This window comes from Dioscorea cayenensis, chromosome 6 (genome assembly GCF_009730915.1).
Source record: "Dioscorea cayenensis subsp. rotundata cultivar TDr96_F1 chromosome 6, TDr96_F1_v2_PseudoChromosome.rev07_lg8_w22 25.fasta, whole genome shotgun sequence".
Taxonomy (NCBI): domain Eukaryota; kingdom Viridiplantae; phylum Streptophyta; class Magnoliopsida; order Dioscoreales; family Dioscoreaceae; genus Dioscorea; species Dioscorea cayenensis.
In genome coordinates this window covers 19400209-19418768 of record NC_052476.1, presented here as the reverse complement: position 1 = coordinate 19418768, position 18560 = coordinate 19400209, and the positions used below count along the sequence as shown (strand labels likewise).

The window sequence follows — 18560 nt, the reverse complement described above, 5'->3', positions numbered from 1 at the left end:
AAAGAGCCAAAGTCTTCAGTGATAAAAGAAGCAAAAGTAATCAAGTAGGCAACTCGTAAATGTAGAGTGGCCGCAGCTTGGACTAAGCTATGTTTCAAGACACAAACCCATATAAAAAAAAGATATTGAGGAGAGCTACATCCATAAAGCTAAAAGGATCTTCTGACACACTTTCAGTATAGGAGTTAAGAGCGCCAGCTAAAAATAAATTTTGAAGGGGCATGATAGGAATAGCTCCTTCTAAAAAAATCTCTTGTTAAGCTCTCTTAGAGAATAGCTCTATTCTTTTGTATTCTTGTCTATGATCATGTATTCGCATGCATCTTTGAAATTAAATATAAAAAAATTATTATCATGTTTATTCAGTTACTTCTCATTCACACTTGTTTCTTAATCGGAGGTTCCCATGACATTATCTGGGGTAATTAATATTAGGGGCTTGCCCCTAATAGGAGTTATGAACCCGCAATCATCTGAAATAAAAAAAATAAATTTTGATTTGTGATCCATGCTTTTCAATCGGTTAATCCCAATTAAAGGCCGGGTGGAAAGAAAGGAGCCCACACACATTAATAAGTTTGTCAAAAATTAAATTGATCACTAATGACTCATTGGTACTGATTTTTTTTTTTTATTTTTTATTTTTGCATAAAATTCTTGTTTCGGGATACCCATAATTAAAACTTACGCAAAGTAAAATAAATAAATTGATTTTTTAATGATTATGTTGTAAAAATAGTTACTGAATTGAATGGACTATAATTGAAGGGTAAATATGTAAAGCAAATATTAAATTTAAATAAAACGGTAAAATAGTACTTAACGGCCGTTTTGTAAAACCTAGTCATTAACAGCAAATAAAATATAAATCAGGGTTATATTTGTAAAAATCTTATTTTTTTATAAAAACCTCGGGATATGTATTCTCAAGACAGCTGGCGCCCATCTAAAGCTCTATAAAAACACTATCAAAACCTCTTCCCTCTTCTTCTTCCCTTTTCAAACCAAAACTCTAATCTTTCATTCAATTTCTCCACGCCATGAGAAGAGCTTGAAGCCCTCTTCCCACCATGCTCCCTCTTCCACTCCGCTCTCTCCAAACCCTCCTCATGGCATTCTCCAACCCTCGTAGGCTGCTTGAATGCTTACCTGGAGCTACCCTACCCTTCGCTCCCTGTTATGCACACAAGTGGTGAGGAGAGCGTGTCACCAAAAGACCGGTCTAGTGGTGAAGGATGCTCACCACTTATATGCACACAAAGAGTCCATCTCATAGCCGATGTGGGACTAAAGGGGTTAGTTCATTTGCAATCATTACATTACCCCACCGATCAAGACACTGACGCCCTCGTCAGTCCGGTTAATCTGGGCGCCTGACCAACAGTACTTCACTCAGGGCACTTCACTCAGACCCCGTGCGAGCCAGCCCGGGACTGGTCAGATTCCTCCCTGGTCAGAACCCTCTGTGGCCAGCGCACCCGACCGAACCTGACGAGTCGTGCCCCACATCAACTCTCAACGAAAGCACCATTGTTATGCACACAAGTGGTGAGGAGAGTGTGTCACCAAAAGACCGGTCTAGTGGTGACACGCTCTCCTCACCACTTGTGTGCATAACACTCCCCCCGTAGTCTCCTCCATCTCCGGTGACTCCCCTCTAAAAACCTCTTCTTTGCTGTGGAATCATCAGGTAATCACTCCTACGGCCTTATCCTGCCCTCGAGATCCGGTGATTTTCCTGAAATTTATGGTTCTTGATCTTTTTATTGTCTTTTTTGTTGGAAAAGATGGGATATGATTTGGGGCTTTTGTTGGATTGGTTCAGTTCATCTGACGCGATAGGATGATGAGATGCCTTTGGTCGAGAGGGTTCGTATGTTGAAGTCAAATCTTGAGCAGCGAGGGATTCAATGTCCTTCTGTAAAATCTGGGCAGTTCTTGAATTTGCTATGCCCCAAGGTTAATCTCTTTATACTCATTGTGCCATTTTCTTTCTATTTTTATTTTTGTATCATTTTGATGTTCTGTATATAATGCAATGCTTGTTTAGTGGTTTGTTGTGGGTTTATCTTTATGATTTCTGTTTTTTGCTCCATTTTTTTTGTATGTTTAGTGTAAAATAGGGAAGGGCTTCAATGGAGAAAAGCTTCTCCCTTTTTCATTCGTGAAGATTGGTGAGTGCCTAAATTTTGCAACTTTTGTTCTTGTGTCTTGTCTGTTTCTTCCGTTGGTTAAGTGTTTCCTTGTTATTTTGGGGGACTGTCCATGGGGTCTTGCTTCAGAGATCAATGTGGTTGGAATGGTTATGTAGAGGAATGGCATATTTGTAATTCTTACAGTTTGAATGTCAAGCACCAGGAGAACATTGGGAACAGGATCCCAAAGAGGATTGCAAAATGGAATGGAAACTAATTTGTTATTGAACCAATGCGCGTGTTAAATATATGCTCAAAAAATAAATTACTTCTTAAACTAAGGAGACTTATTTAAAACACTAACAACCTAATAACTAGGGTGAAGAATCAATCGAACATTAGAATGGTCACCAAGTGAAACGGTCACCAAGTGAACAACCATTCAAACAGCTTTGAAAAGATCATGTGCTAATACACCTCCCTCAAATTGGACAAAGGTGTAATGAGGCCTAACTTGAATAGATGATGTGTAAAGGCCGGCTTTAGGGTGCAAATATCTGCCAACTTATCAACAACATGAATGTGTAGGACTTGCACCAACTTATGTTGAACTTGATGACACACACAATGTAAATCAACGACAATATGCTTCATGCAACTGTGAAACATTGGATTCTCACAGAGATAGGTAATGCCAACGTTCAAGATCAAAAGAGTCCCTGGGAGAGACTAGACTTATGGTAACAGTTGTCACAATATATAGTCAGAGTTTTTGTGATTGGGAGATTTAGCCTAAGAAGAAGATTCTTCACCCATGTAGTTTCAGCAAGAGCACTTCCAGCAGCATGATACTCCTCTTCAGCAGAAGAACGAGCAATGGTGGATTGCTTCTTAGATGACCAACTAATAGGATTAAGCCCAAGAAAAAGTAGGTAGCCGGATGTGAGAAACACGATCACGGGCACCGCATCACCTAATCCGCATTAGAGTACATGGAAAGATGAAAACCCTGATTGGCGTAATAGTTGTAAGGCATAGTGAGCCGTCCTTTTAAGATATTGGAGTTCACGCGTTTGAGAGCTGTCCAATATAGGGTAGAAGGTGCATGCATAAATAGGGATAGTTTATTGACAGAGTAACATATGTCTAATCGAGTAAAAGACAAGTACTAAAGTTTGCTAACAAGTGTGTGATATGATAATCAATACCTAGATACTAGAGATCATCAGGAAGAACTTTCGTTTTGAACTCAACCTAAGAAAACATTTCTACAAAACAGGATAATTTATACAAGACAAGATCTTCAAAGAAAAACAGAAAAAACCAGTCTAAGTTAACAAAAGAACTATGCTTTTATAACTTTACAAAAACTTCAGTAACTAAAATGAAACCAGTGTGCTGAGTCCTCTGCAACGTGGTGCATTCTAGTTAACCAAACCGACTAACTCTATTGCCTCGAACTAACACGCACCCTTTTGATGATCGAATCTTGGCCGTTCATTGGAAAACCAAACTTAAGGTTGACTCGAACTTAAACCAATCATCTTGATGAAGTTAATCTCTGTCGTCGTTTTTCCCCTCTCAAAGCCTCAATGGAAATAACCAACATTCAAACATTTGAAATGTCACTCTTACCCTTTGATCAAAATCTATTTCCACCAGGACACTTACTGCATCAACCTCCCTGCTTTCTTCACTCCATTCTCTCTGCCATTCAACTATCTTCAATCACAACTAACAAAATCCCCTTGATTGAAGTTGACAGACTCCCATCTCACCTCTGAATTGCATGTGCTTTCTGAATACTCAAGCACTTAGTAAAAATATCAGCAACTTGCATATTAGTAGTACAAAAATTCAATTGAACCTTCTTTTTGCCACTAGCTCTCTAATGTGATGAAATTTGACATCCATATGCTTAATTCTGCCATGGAGAGTATGGTTCTTGGCAATGACAATACAGGATTTATTATCACACCAAATCTGGATTGTTGCTTCACAATCAAGCCCACAATCAACTAAAACTTTCTCCATCCACATGCTTTGACAACAAGTAGAACTCAAAAAAATGTACTCAGTCTCAGTAGAAGTAAGGCCATTATTTCTTGCTTCTTTGATGCCCAACAGACAACACCTGAGCCTAGATTAAACACAAAACCTAAACTACTCTTTCTATTTTGTGTATCACCACTCCAATTACTGTCACAGTATCCTTCCAACACACATTCAATGTCACTATTATACTGAATACCAAAATCATAAGTCCCAGCAACGTACCTCAACACTTGCTTAGCAGCTCCAGAATGAATTTTGGTGGGATGATGCATGTATCCAGACAACAAATTTACTGCATACATAAGATCAGGTCTGGTGTGAGTCAAATACAACAATTTACCCACTAGTTTCCTATAAAGGGTTGCATCAGCCTTTTCTGCTTCTTGAGTTAGTTGTAATTTAGTTCTTTGACTCATTGGAACATTTATTGCATTACAACCTTGCATTTTAAACTGCTTTAACAGATCCTTTGCATATCTTTTTTGAGATACATGTACTCCATATTTGCTTTGATGTATTTCCAGGCCCAAAAAATATTTAATCAATCCCAAATCTGTCATTGCAAATTCCTTCATAGCTTATTTAAATTCATTCACAAGCTTTACTGATGATCCTTAAACAAATTAGGTCATTAACACACACACACACACACCAGCAACACATCAGCCTGATTGCTTGTCTTTTTGTATAAAGTATGTTCTGTCTCACTTCTCCAAAATCCTTGTGAGTTAAACCAAGCATCCAATCTAGCATACCATGTCCTTGGAGCTTGTTTTAATCCATACAAAGCCTTGATTAGCCTATACACATGATCTTCCTTCCCTTGTAGTTCAAATCCTCTTGGTTGAGAAACATACACTTCTTCTTCAAGAATTCCATTCAAGAATGCAGATTTTACATCTAATTGGTGAATGGGCCAATTCTTTTGAGCTCCAAGAGCTAACACCATCCTAATTTATCCATTCTTGCCACAGGAGCAAAGACTTCTTCATAATCAATCCCATATTCTTGAGAATAGCCTTTTGCAACAAGTCTAGCCTTATACCTCTTAACTTCACCATTTGGCTTCAACTTGGTTTTATACATTCATTTGATTCCTATTTCTTTTTTTCCTTGCTGGCAATTCACATAGTTTCCAAGTATTATTCTTTTGACTTGCTTCAATTTCATTTGCCATTGCTTGTCTCCAATGTCTTGATTTCTCTGCCTTTTCATAACAGCATGGATCAGTCACATTTAGAGCAAAGGAGCAACTCTCATATAAATCCTTTAGAGTTCTGACCTTTAGTATTGGTGACTCATTAATGCTAGAACCAATTCCTGAATTTTCCTGAGGCATAGGGGAGGTACTTCATTTAATGTTGCAAGCTATTGAGTTTGATCCACTTACTTCTTTAATTCCTTGTTTTTTTGCACTTGAATATGCTTTTCTTTCTTGCAGTACAATTGTTTTAGATGCCGATTTTCTGATTCTACAAAAATCATATCCCTACTGATCAGAACTTTTCCGGAATCAGGTAAATACATCCTATATGCCTTTGCATCTGCACAATAGCCAATGAAAATTTCCTTTACAGCTCTATCATCTAATTTTTACAATTTCTGTATAGGCATATGCACCAAGGCCACACAGCCAAACACTCTTAAATGATTAACTTTAGACTTCACTCCAAATCAAACTTCATGAGGTGTCTTCTTCCAAATTGCATAGGTTGGAGGGATATTGGACACATAAGTAGATGTTACAATTGCATCTGCCCAAAAATTGTTTGGCAACTCACTAGACTTAAGCATACTCCTGGCCATCTGTACTGGTGTCCTATTCTTCCTCTCTGCAACTTCATTCTGCTGAGGAGTTTAAGGAGCCGTGAGTTCATGCTTCATTCCTTTTCTTGAACAAAAATCCTGAAAATCCCTAGACAGAAATTCTCCATCCCTATTAATCCTGATGATTTTCAATTGATTTCCTGATTGCCTTTCCACCAGTGATACAAATTTTTGAAAACAGCTGAAAACTTCATGTTTGAACCTCAGTATATATATTCAGCACATCCTTGAGTAGTCATCTATAAATAACAAAAAATACTTACCACCTCCAAGTGAATCAGTCTGGATAGGGCCACACACATCAGCATTCACCAATTGGAGCTTCTGTCTTGTTCTCCAGGACGTCTTAGAATTAAATGGAAACCTTGCAAGCTTGCCAAATACACTCTTCACAATAATTTAATTTCTCAATTTCAGGTAAGGCTACTACCATATTCTGTTGTGCTAGTACTTTCAAGCCTTGAAAGTTTAGATGTGCATACCTCTTATGCCACAATATTGTCAAATCCTCCTTCATAGCTAAATTCACGTGCACTTCACTTGAGAACTCAATTGGATACAAATTATTACAATTTTTCTGAAATTTCAACAAGATCCTGCTAGTGTCTGAGGCTTGAATTACACAACCATCCTTTCCAAAAATTACATCATAACCCCCTTCAATTAATAGGCCAACACTGAGTAAATTATGTGCTAAAGAAGACACAAATTAAACTCCATGAATCGACTTAATTCCTCTTCCACAAACATGAATTGCAATAGAACCCTTGCCAAGAACATCAACCTCTCTATCATCTCCCAACCTGACTTTATGCCTCATTGTTTCATCCAAGCTATGAAACAATTCTCTTCTACCAGTCATGTGACAAGAAGTCCCACTGTCTAATAGCCAAACAGAAGAGCCATGAATTTCCTCGCCATTGTGCACCATAAATAAGCTCCCATAGTCACTTGTACTAGGAATAGAAGTTGAGCTATTACCCTCATTTGAATTCCTGCTTTGAGAAGCCCAACAGTGAGACTGATAATGCCCAAATTTTTTACATTTAAAGCATTGCACATTTTGCAAACCTCCTCTACCATATTGCTGTCCAAATTACCTTTGACCTCTATTGAGTCACCTAAAAGGTCTTGGATCACCTCTGTCTTTTTCATTCATACACTGCTACCTTTGCTCTTGCCTCTTGTCTTTGCTCACCACCTTTAGGATTATCTCCTAATCTCCCTCTACCTTTGAAATTTCTTCCCCTTCCTCTCATTCTTTCACCTCTTGAATCTCCTTGCATTACAAAAGCCTCATGTCTTTTAGAGAACTGATTAAACCTGGCCTCATGAGCTTGTAAAGACCCACTTAACTCTTCAAGAGACATTTTGAACATGTCCCTAGCCTATTCAATTGATGTCACACCATGCACAAATCTAGATGACAAACTTCTCATCACTTTCAAAACCACATCGGCATCCTTTAATTCACTTCCCATACCTCTGATCTGATTTACGACAGCTAAGACCGTTGTAATATATTGTTGTACTGTCTCTTCTTCTCTCATCTGAAGTAAAATCAAACCTTTGTCTCAGTGTCGGCTGCCTCATTGAAACCATACGAGATGTGCCTTGGTTTTCATTCTTCAAATGATCCCAAGCTTCCTTTGTTGAATCAAACCTGACAATTCTGTGAAGGATTGTCTCATCCACAGCCGACTGCAATAAAAATAAAGCCTTTGCATCATCTTTAATCTCCTTGTCTGTTGGTGCATCTTTACTAATACCCTCTTCAACAACCTTCCACAATCTCTGGGATCGAAAAAAGGTCTTCATTCTATAACTCCAATGCTCATAGCCATCTCCTTTAAAGATAGATAACAGGGAATGTGAGATATCAGGTGTTGGTGCAGAAGATGAACTTAAGGCCATTTCTTTGGTAAATTTCAACTCCTCCTTACTCACACACAAATTAAATCCCATACCACTTTTCTCATAACACCTTAGCCTAAAAAAAACCCCACAAGAACAAAGCTTCAAATTAAACAAAGCACAGTCACAGACACTTCCTTGTTTATCGCAAACCACTCGAATACCTTACACAAGAGCTAAAAACAACAAATCACCAACTATAGCCCAGAAAACTCACAGTGTCGCTCTGATACCACTGATAATCAATACATAGATACTAGAGATCATGAGGAAGAACTTTCATATTGAACTCAACCGCAGAAAATATTTCTACAAAACAGTATAATTCATACAAGACGAGATCTTTAAAGAAAAACAGAAAAAATCAGATTAAGTTAACAAAAGAACTATGTTTTTATAAGGGTAAAACTCTTGAGAGGTAACCAAACTATGCTCATATTTCAATTTGGATACCAAATTTCAATTTGTATCTTTTTTATCACCCTACTTCAATTTGATTTCAACAGAAGAGTACCCGATAGATTTTGGTGAGAAATGTCTAATGTAGACATCTGATAAGCCACGTTGAGGCATTTGGGCATGTCATATGTTGATGTGGACTAGCCACGTCACTCTAAAAGTCATGTCAACATAAAATTTAATGGCACTTGGATGAATGATGTGGCCTTTGGGAGTGACAATGCTAGTCCACATCAGCATATGATGTGTCAAATGCTCCCCACGTGATTTATCTAGTGTTTACATTTGACATTTCTCACCGGAATCCCTCGAATATCCTCTCTTTGAAATCAAATCAAAGTCAAGGTTTAAAAAGGCGGAAGGCGTACTTGAGGTGTTTTGCTTTTATGAGGCGAGGCGTAAGCCTCAACAAAAAATGAAAATTATAAATAATAATTGATAAAATAAACTAAATAGTCATAAAATTTATAATAAAATGATTTATTGTCTTTGGTTTTTATATTTTTTTAACTTAAAGTTATTTCATAGTTCATTTCAAGTTAGTTTTGATTTCGTTTTGATTTCATATCAAAAAATATTTTTGAATAATTTGTAGATAATGAATAAATAATAATATTTAATTTATATTAATTATTAGTGTTAAATTAGTATTTAAATTATAAATATTTTTAATATTTTTTAATAATTTTTAACTAGAGAGATAGGTAGTGAACATCTTTGATATATTATTAAAATATATATTTTATAATTAATTTTTATTTTAGAATAATCTCATCCATTGATTTGATGATGGTTAAAAAACCGTACCCTTCACCATTGTCTCTTTCCTCTCATCATCGACTCAAAGACGCCAGTGCGCCACCACCGAAAGGCATCCGCCACACGGCCCACACCATCTCAAAGCCATCCACCACCGTCCGCATCTTCTCCGGTCTTCACAAGTCCGCAACCGTCCCCTTCTCAAAGCCGCCACCACCGAAAGCCATCACCACCACCTCAAAGCCATCTGCGATTTTCTTTTCTTATCTTCACGGGGCGTACGCCTCTTCCGCCTTGAGGCTCACCTCCTCGAGGCGGAGCGCCTCGCCTGGTTGGGGCGCAGGCTGCGCCACCGACCATGGGGGTGTACGCCTTGAGGCAAGCGGCCACCGCCTCGCCTTGAGGCGCACCTCAAGGCGTACGCCTCATTCACCTTTTTAAACAATGGTCGAAGTAGAATGATAGAAAAGAGACAAACTGAACTTTGGTATCCAAAGTGAAACATGAGTATAGTCTAGTGACCTCTTAAGATTTTTACCCGTTTTTATAACTTTATAGAAACTTAAGTAACTAAAATGAAACCGGTGTGCTAAGTCATCTGCAACGTGGTGCACTCTGGTTAACCAAACTGACTAACTCTATTGTCTCGAACTAACACGCACCCTTTTGATGATCGAATCTTGGCTGTTCACTGGAAAACCAATCTTGAGGCTACCTCAAACTTAAACCAATCATCTTGATGAAGTTAATTTCTGCCGTCGTTCTTCCCATCTCAAACCTCAACAGAAATAACTAACATTCAAACACTTGAAATGTCACTCTTACCCTTTGATCAAAATCTATTTCCACCAGGACACTTACTGCATGAACCTCCGTGCTTCTTCACTCTATTCTCTTTGCTATTCAACTATCTTCAATCACAACCAACACGATATCGAGCAGCATATAGGGTTGATAGCATTTAAAAAAAAGAAGACAGGCGCGCCTTTTTTATGCCTATCACCTGGCAAAAAGCGCTCGTCTGGTCTCGCCTCATTGAAGGCTCCTTGCCTGAAGGGTGTTGAGGCGCTAGGCCCTCACCTCCCTTTGCGTGAGCGCCTAGTTGAGTGTCTTTCTCGCTTTTAATAACACTGGCAGCGATGAATAAAAATGAAGCTATTAGATTTGGATTTTAAAAAACCCAATGAGAATAGATTAGTTGTGAGCTCAATATACCATGCACAAGGAGCTTATCTGTGGGCATATATTGCTTTACGCAGATGACAAATATGGGAGAGAATGTATCATTTTAAAACCCGAGAGGATGAGGCATATATACTTTTTCATCAAAACGACCTTGAAGAAATGTGTTATTGATGTCGAGTTGTTGAAGTATCTAGTTGTGGTGGATCGCAAGAGAGAGTAGAATACCAATAGTTGTTGGCTTAACCATCAGACTAAATGTAGAGTGAAAATCAATGCTGGTCGTTGAGTGAATCCCTTGGTAACAAACCGAGCTTTGTATCAGTCCAAGAACCCGTCGGGCGTCCGCTTAATCCTGAACAACCACTTATAAGGAACAATGTTTTAATCAAGAGCACTTTGCACCAATTCCCACGTTTGGTTTTTCGATAAAGCATCAAACTTAGCTTTCATGGCTGCTTTTCACTCAGGGTATTGATTGGCTTGTTTGAAGGTTCTTGGGATGAAGAATTCAACATGGGCCAAATCGTCTAGGATTTGCTTGGGTTTGTGAATATTATTTTGAGATCAGGTAACAACACGAGTCGGATGGGCATAAGTGATGGTGTTGAGTTGAGTACAAGTTGTGGTAGAAGGATTAGAGGGATTGGTTGGAGAAGACAAGTGGGATTCTGTAGGGATGCTAGATGGTGGGGGGCTATAGGACTGATAAAGAAGGTTGGGTTGACGTTGGGAGTAAATCAAGAGTGGACATGTAATGGGAAGGGTTGTTGATGATCTTGTGGTGGAGTTCGTATTCTTTTGAAGGGACAGGAAGGGAACAAGAGAATGAGGTGTGGTGCGTAAAACATTTGCATAAGAAGGATTTGATGTTGAGGTCATTGATGCGGTGCCAAATCCATGCTAAAAGTTTGATTTTTTGTTTGGCAACATATGAGAACAAGGTTTTGAATGAAAAAAATTGTTCAAGAAAACACACATCTCGAGATAAATAAAATTTATTGTTTAATTGGTCAAAGCATTGATGACAATGACAAATTAAAGAAAATCCCAGATAAACACATGGTGTCGACCTGGCTCAAGTTTATTTTTTGAATATGGCTTGAGCCATAGGTCACACAAACACCTGAAAGTTTTAAAAGATTGGTAATTTGGTTTTTGTTGAAACAATTTTTCGAAAGGAGAAGAATAATTTAAAAGAGGGGTTGGTAAGTGATCTCGAAGGCCCCAAGTCAGACATTTCGAATGTCTTCAGCACGTTCTCTTTGAATTCACAAAGCATGTCATAAGATGAACCCATGTAGATGATGTATCTACATAGACACATAGCAGCAAGATGTCTGAATCTTCTCTGATTTTCTTGTAGATAGTGGGCTCATTGATGCTTCGAACGTACCCATATGCATGCAAAGTGGATCAATGCAGCTATACCAAGCTCTAGGAGCTTGGCAAAAGCCATAGAGAGCTTTCCGGAGCTTGTACACAAGATGTTCTTTCCCTTCAGGTTGAGCAACGTAGACTTTTTCGTTCAATTCTCCATTTAAGAATGTGGTCTTGACGTCTAACTGGAAGATGTACTAGTTTCTTTGTTCTCTTACTACAAAGAAAACCCGAATGGTCTCCATTCTAGCCACCGGTGAATAGACCTCAGTGAAGTCAATGCCTTTTTGCTTTGCATATCCCTTGATGACAACTTTGGCCTTTTTCCTTGAGTATTGAACCATTTTGATTGAACTTGGTTTTGTAAATCCATTTCAGACCGATGGCTTTCTTCCCTTTCGGCAAGATAGTGAGCTCCCAAGTCTGGTTCTTGTGAATGACGTTCATCTCATCGCCCATGGCTGTCATCCAATTGTCATGCTTTGAAGCTTCTTTAAATAGAATGGGATCTGCAACTATTAATGAAAAAGAACAATTATAAATGTTAGCTAGATTTTATCCCTCTCCGATGACAGAGTGGTGGTGGAGATTCAGCTCTCCTGTAGGCACTGAATGGAGTCTTGAGAGATTTCCACCCATCTATCAGGAAGATCAGACGACTGAGATTCATTCAGGTTGTTAATAACTGAATCACTTTCCACATCAATAGAGGAGCACAGTTTGGTGTATTCGAGTCAGCAAGGTTTCCACAATCCCAGCTTTTTCTTCAAAAAAGGTAATTTCTTTGCTTACTTGGACTTTTCTCGTCTCTGGATCAAGACACTTGTACGCTTTAAATTCCTCACGGTAGCCAATGTACACTCTCTTAAGTGACTTGGCATTCATTTTCTTCCTCATTTTTTGGTCAACTAGAGTAAAGCATACAAAGCCAAAAACCTTCAGGTGGTCAATATGTTGGGACGCAGTGGCTTAGGACCATAGTCCCACATCGCCTATGGGAGACGCTTCTCTCTAGTTGATATACCACCATCAACCCTTCTCTGTAACTGCGGTTATGGAGAAGTTAGGGTGGTGGGTCCCTGTCTTAACAAATATTAGGTTTCCGGTCGGTCAGAGCTTCATATGAGGTTTTTGATAATCACTATGTAGAAAATTCAGATCTATAAGAACAAGTTTCTTATAGAAAGTAACATGAAAATCTCAGCCACATGATCAGGAAAATTCTCACAAGCTCAAGAAACCAGAAAAACAGTAAAACATAGATCAACTGTTCAAAATAAGAACATCAAACTGTATATAACTCTGTTTCCTCTGAAACTTGATACACCAAGAGTTAAGATCATAAACAACAACTTTCTTATACAAAGTTTGGATAGAAATTCACTCAATTAAGCATGAATATTCATACAAGAAGAGGCTTCAAAAAAACATAATCAGAAAAAAACATCTCACAAAGAAAATAACAGTTAAAGCAACTCTTTATACAAAGTTCAGTGACTAAAAGTAAACAGGTTAGTCATAACCCACGCGTCTGAACCTGATCAACTCCACCGCTCTTCATCCAGAACCATCTGATTTGCCTAAAACTGAAGACACTATTTGTGATGATGAAATCCCAGCCGTTTATTGATTCTCAAATCCTTTGCTTCAGCAGCTGCCTCGAACTTACTCCTCTTATCTGATGATCCGCATCTCAGCCGTTCATTCATTTCCATCCAACAGTCTAACGAACATAACGTTTCTTCAAACACTTGAAAAGACACAATTGCCCTTCCAATCTAAACTAAAGACACCAGGACAAAAACAACAGCAGCATTGATTCTCAACTCCAATTCTTCTTCAATTCTCTTCAGATTCAATCACAACTAACAGTTTTCTTCTCCAACGCACTTGTTGATGACCAGTTGAGGATGAAGACATCGGTGGCTACAGTGTCTGCCAAGAGTTCTATGGCCAACCTCGTTTCTTTTAGCATTGTTCTTGCTATCTCTGTCAGCCTATGTTCTTCCGTTCATCGATGCCATTATGTTGTGGCATTCGTGCAGTGAGCTGATGCTTGATGCAGGTGACTTCACAAAATGTTCTAAACGCTTTGGAAGTGAGCTTTCTTCCTCAATCAGAGTGGAAGGCCTTCACTGGTATTGAGAATTTCTTCTCAACGGAGAGCTTGCAAATCTTGAACTTTTGTAGAGCTTCACACTTATTCTGGATGAAAAAGACCCAACTGTGTCTTGAATAATCATCAGTTAACAAAAAGAAATACATATTACCTTCTAGAGAAGATAACTACATCAGTCCCACTAAATCTCCATGAATGAGCTCCAATGGAGTTGTTTTTCGCTGCGCTTGCCCTTTAGGAAACGTCAAACATGCTTGTTTTCCAATGGTGCAAGCCTCAGAGGGTTTTAATTGAGCGATAGCGGGAAGGCCATCAACTAGGTGATGCTCTGATAGGTATTTTAAACTCCTTAGGTTAAGATGGCTATATCTTTTGTGTGTCAGCTTCAATCAAGGGGCATTTTTGTTGAGAATGATTGAAGTTGGGTGTTTCTGAAAAGTGTTTTTGAGTTGCAGGAATGTCCTGGTGTAAATAGTTTGTGATCAAAGGGTAAGATGGGCTTTTCAGGTGTTTGAAAGTTCGTTGTTTCAATTGAAGTTTGAGAAGGAAAAGATGAACGGCTGATATTGGATCCATCAAGATGATTGGATCAAGTTTGAGGTACTGTTGAGATCTTAGTTTCAATGAACGATCAGGATTGCATCATCACAGAAGTGCGCGTTAGTTCGAGGCAAGCAAGGTTAAGCGATCGGGTGCATCAGGTTGTAACACGTAGCTAGATGACTAAGCTCGTCAGTTTTTTTTTTGGATACTAAAGTTTCTGTTTGTTTAAATAGCTGATGTATTCTTAGTTCTATAAGGTTTTTTTCCTGTTGTTCTTTGGAACTTCTTCTCTTGTATGATTTTTCCTGGTTTATAGAAGGGTTTTTGATGTTTGAGTTCGATAACAAACTTGTTCCTAAGAAGTCATTTTTTCTTTGAACTTTATAAAAATGGCTGACTTATATCTCTGCCATCACCGGGTAAACTATCACCATTAATTTGAAAATTAATGATTAATTTGCATGTTTCTCCTTCTAATTAACATGTTCTGCTATTTGAATTATGTACTGATCAAGTGCCAACTAGACTTAGTATTTGGTGTTTGATTGTATTGTGCTCAAAACACAAACATTTAGGATTTCGATGCGAAGTATTTTGGTTCTTCTTTTATGTAAAATTCCATAAAAGTAGATAAGAAGTTGAAATTCGCACTTAAATCATTTGAAAATTCATGAGATATCATTAGATTTTAAAGAGTGCTTTGGTTAAAGTAATTATTAAATAGAAAGGTGACAAGTGACAACATTCTTTATTCAGAAAGTGCTTTGTGTTAAAGCTTAATTATGCACAATCTTGGTCATGTTATAGGTTGTTCTAGGAGAGCTGACTGTTGTTATTGGTGTGCCTAATTCTAGGAATACTGAGGGGACAGAGGCCTTGTTGTGCAATATTAACAAAAATCAAAATTGGAAGTTTGTAGTTTGCTCTATGAGGAACAAGGCAAGGCATTGGTTAACAAAGATTATATGGTCTATTTTTCAGTCAATAACTTAATCGGAGCTAATGTATACTGCTTTATGGAGTGCAAAGGCTTATTATGCAAGAAAGCTTTGGAAGAGCACATCAAGAAACCATTCTTGAAGGAAAGGTAAAATATAAAGGCTGTCTTATGTGTTCTGTTCATTTTCTTTCTTGTTCTACTTTATCTCACTTGCATACTTCACTCCTAATACTAGAAACATCTATTTCATTTATAGCTTTTGATGACAGAGATAATATTATATCTTTTCTCTGGTTGCTTGGGTGCTCTACCAAATTTGTGGCTTATATATATACCTTCTTTGTCCCTGAGCCATTAGAACCAAAAACCTTTTCTGGTCTGTGGGAGTTTATACATTTTCTGACAGATTTTAGATTCTGATAGTCTTTTATATAAATTTCTCTACAAATATACAAGAAAATGGTTCATGCATGGTGTACTTATTTAAGTTGCTCAATCTAATATATATTGGTGATTTTTTTTTTTTAATTTTCTTGACATAATTGTGTCCCTGCATTTATTTAATCATGTGCTCATGTCCTTTTCTGATGACTAATAGATATACGGAATATGTTGTGTGCTGATGAATTGGAGGGGAAGGGAAGAAATAGCTGAAAGATATTTTTCGTCTCATATGGCAAGTGTGATATTTTCACATATGAACTACTGAATATAGGCGAATGCTTGTGCCGTACTTTCTATGTGGAAGATGCAGATCACTAGTAAATTGAGGTTGCTTCTTCAAATTGTTGAACATGTTTCTTGTTTTCCAGGTTTTCTTCTCGTACTTTCTTGGTACAGAGCTCTTAGTTATTCCAAGTTTATGTGATTGGTTTTCTGATGCAGAATGCTTCTAAGCAAATATTGATTGAGGAATGAATGAATCCATAAAGTTTGGATTTAGGTGATAGATAAACCCCCTCTATTTGGACAGATCATCGTAGTAAACCTTCTTGATATTATTGCTGTTTGTATCATGCAGTTATTCATGCTGAATCCATAAATTTAAGGAAGTGACTTATCTGTTTCTCATTAGTTCCAGGCTTTCTAATCCTGAAAGGTTGTGATTGACATGTGATTATTATTTGATTATTTTTATATTACAATTCTGTATGGATATTTTGAAGTACCAGTTTGTTTTATTTTCAACTCACATGACAGGACAGAAACGAAGTATATATGTTAGCCATATGCTGTTCAAGATCAAGAGCTTTGTGTGAAATCATGGATGCCATGTTTGGTTTGTAGGCATCCCAGGCAGGTATTTAACAGTTTGTCATAATGTATATGCAACAGACTTTGTATCATATTATTCCTTATATCTGTATGTTTCCTGAGCATGAATTATCTATTAACTACAAAATCAGGGAGGCGGTCCTCCTAATTTGTACGATATCAGTGGAAGTGCACATTTCATTAACAAATGTGAAAATGTTATTGTTCATCATCCTAATCAGGACGCTAATGCTGGACCTCTTGACCCTGTGCAGTTAAATCAAATCCTTTACTTTGGACTTTAGATTGTCATATATGTGTTCCTGCTCATTGATTGTTATCATTTAGTTCTTGACAGGTTTATGTATGGAAGGTATGGAATAAGGTGGCTCGACGTATGTGAGAGGCATTCTTGACATATGACCAGTAAGCAATCCTACTGTTACTCCTTATTATTCTATCTCAGATTTGAGTTTGAGGAAATTTGATGATCCATTTAGGATTGATCTTCATGAGTAAAAAGTATAACCATAGACTGGTATTTTCCTGTCTTTCACTAGAGTTTTAGAAACTTAGCTGAGCCAATATCGAGTATGTACTATGTTTATTTGATTGTTTAACATTGATGTGGATGATTAATGTGTTTGAACATGGAATTGACTCAATTTCTTCCCCCAGGATATTTATTTTGATATGAATTGTAAAATTGGTGTACAACAAATTTGTTTACTCACATGCAAACTATATCATATAAATATTGCACTTGAACTCTGTATGTAGAAGTGTTTAAACTCGGATCTTAACATATACATCATTCATCATCAAAGCATAAAACTTAGGAAGAAGTCAATCTATACATCGTTTTTGTTCTCGAGTTCCTACTAGTAATTGCTCATCATTGGTTTTTTTTTTTTTCTTTATTTTTCAGGATCATTGAGGAATATATACTCCTGCTGAAGCACATAAAAGAAGTTAAAATGGGTGGGGTACAAGTTCATATATTCTGAAGGTTAGCATGTTATCATTTCAATCATAGTCAATCATTGTATTCCAACACATGCATGCACATACATCTTTGTGTTCTTGGTGACCCAACTTCCATCAACCTTGTGTTTTGCATTTTGCATTTTTGCCCCTGAAAATCTTTTATTTGCAGCTATATATAAATAAGAACTCAACTTCTTCCATTTTGAAGAATTCGCAATCTCATGATTTATTTTCCATTCGCTGTTATTTTGAAAGCCAATGTTGTTTTATAATTAGTCTATTTTCGATGTTAAAATATGATTTGTATGTTAGTATATATTTGGAGAGTGTATTTTGGTGTTATTATAATGTATTGGATTTCTTATCTCCACCTATTTCTCCATCCTTTGTATGGACCATGGCCATTTCTTTTTCTTTTTCATTTTTTAATTTTTGAAAATCATTCATTTGCATTAGTTACCCCTCAAAACATCAATCATCTTCATTTGTGCTGTTTATAATGTTAAAACAGGTAGATAACCAATTTGAAAAATGCAGGCAATGGGGCTGATTGACTAAAGAGCCGAAAAAAGATCGATATATTAAATTATCGGTTATCTAATTATTGAGCATGATGTTCTTCCATCAATCAAGGAGAGAATCCATGTTTTAAGCCTGGCTTTGGTAGGTTGACACCAACTATATGCTCACCAAACACTCAAATCTGTTCTGGCTCAAATGGTTGCAGGTCACTACTAATCATCCTCTCTGTATGACAACCCAAACCAGTTCATTTCTACATTAAATTATTAGACCAAAATAACAAACACATTGTGATGCCAATCTTTGTTCATGTTCATCTGGTTTGGAATTGATATAAATTATAATTCAATGGTCTTCAACACTCTTCTCTTTCAAATCTTTCAATATGTTTTTAGTGTTTGTTTGCATTATTAAGAAAAAAGTACAGCATCTTGGAAATTTGTTTGTTAATTATTTATTTATTTTTTGCTTCTTTTTTTTTTGT

At 37.2% G+C, this 18560-nt stretch overlaps 2 long non-coding RNA genes across 9 annotated transcripts; both read left to right on the top strand.

Annotated features, from left to right (window-relative positions):
• Positions 1–1619: 1619 nt before the first annotated feature.
• On the top strand, positions 1620–16910 carry LOC120263324. Of its 8 annotated transcripts, XR_005537059.1 has the most exons (7): positions 1620–1690; positions 1826–1959; positions 2114–2174; positions 15228–15460; positions 15912–16125; positions 16199–16412; positions 16514–16910. It is a non-coding gene; the product is annotated as an uncharacterized LOC120263324 (long non-coding RNA). The 8 variants fall into 8 exon arrangements; XR_005537062.1 differs by lacking the exon at positions 16199–16412 and having other exon boundaries at positions 15355–15460; XR_005537063.1 differs by lacking the exon at positions 16199–16412 and having other exon boundaries at positions 16519–16910.
• A 32-nt stretch (positions 16911–16942) lies between these two features.
• Positions 16943–18390, top strand: LOC120263325. The gene is made up of 3 exons (XR_005537065.1): positions 16943–16993; positions 17496–17576; positions 18092–18390. It is a non-coding gene; the product is annotated as an uncharacterized LOC120263325 (long non-coding RNA).
• The last annotated feature ends 170 nt before the right edge of the window (positions 18391–18560 follow it).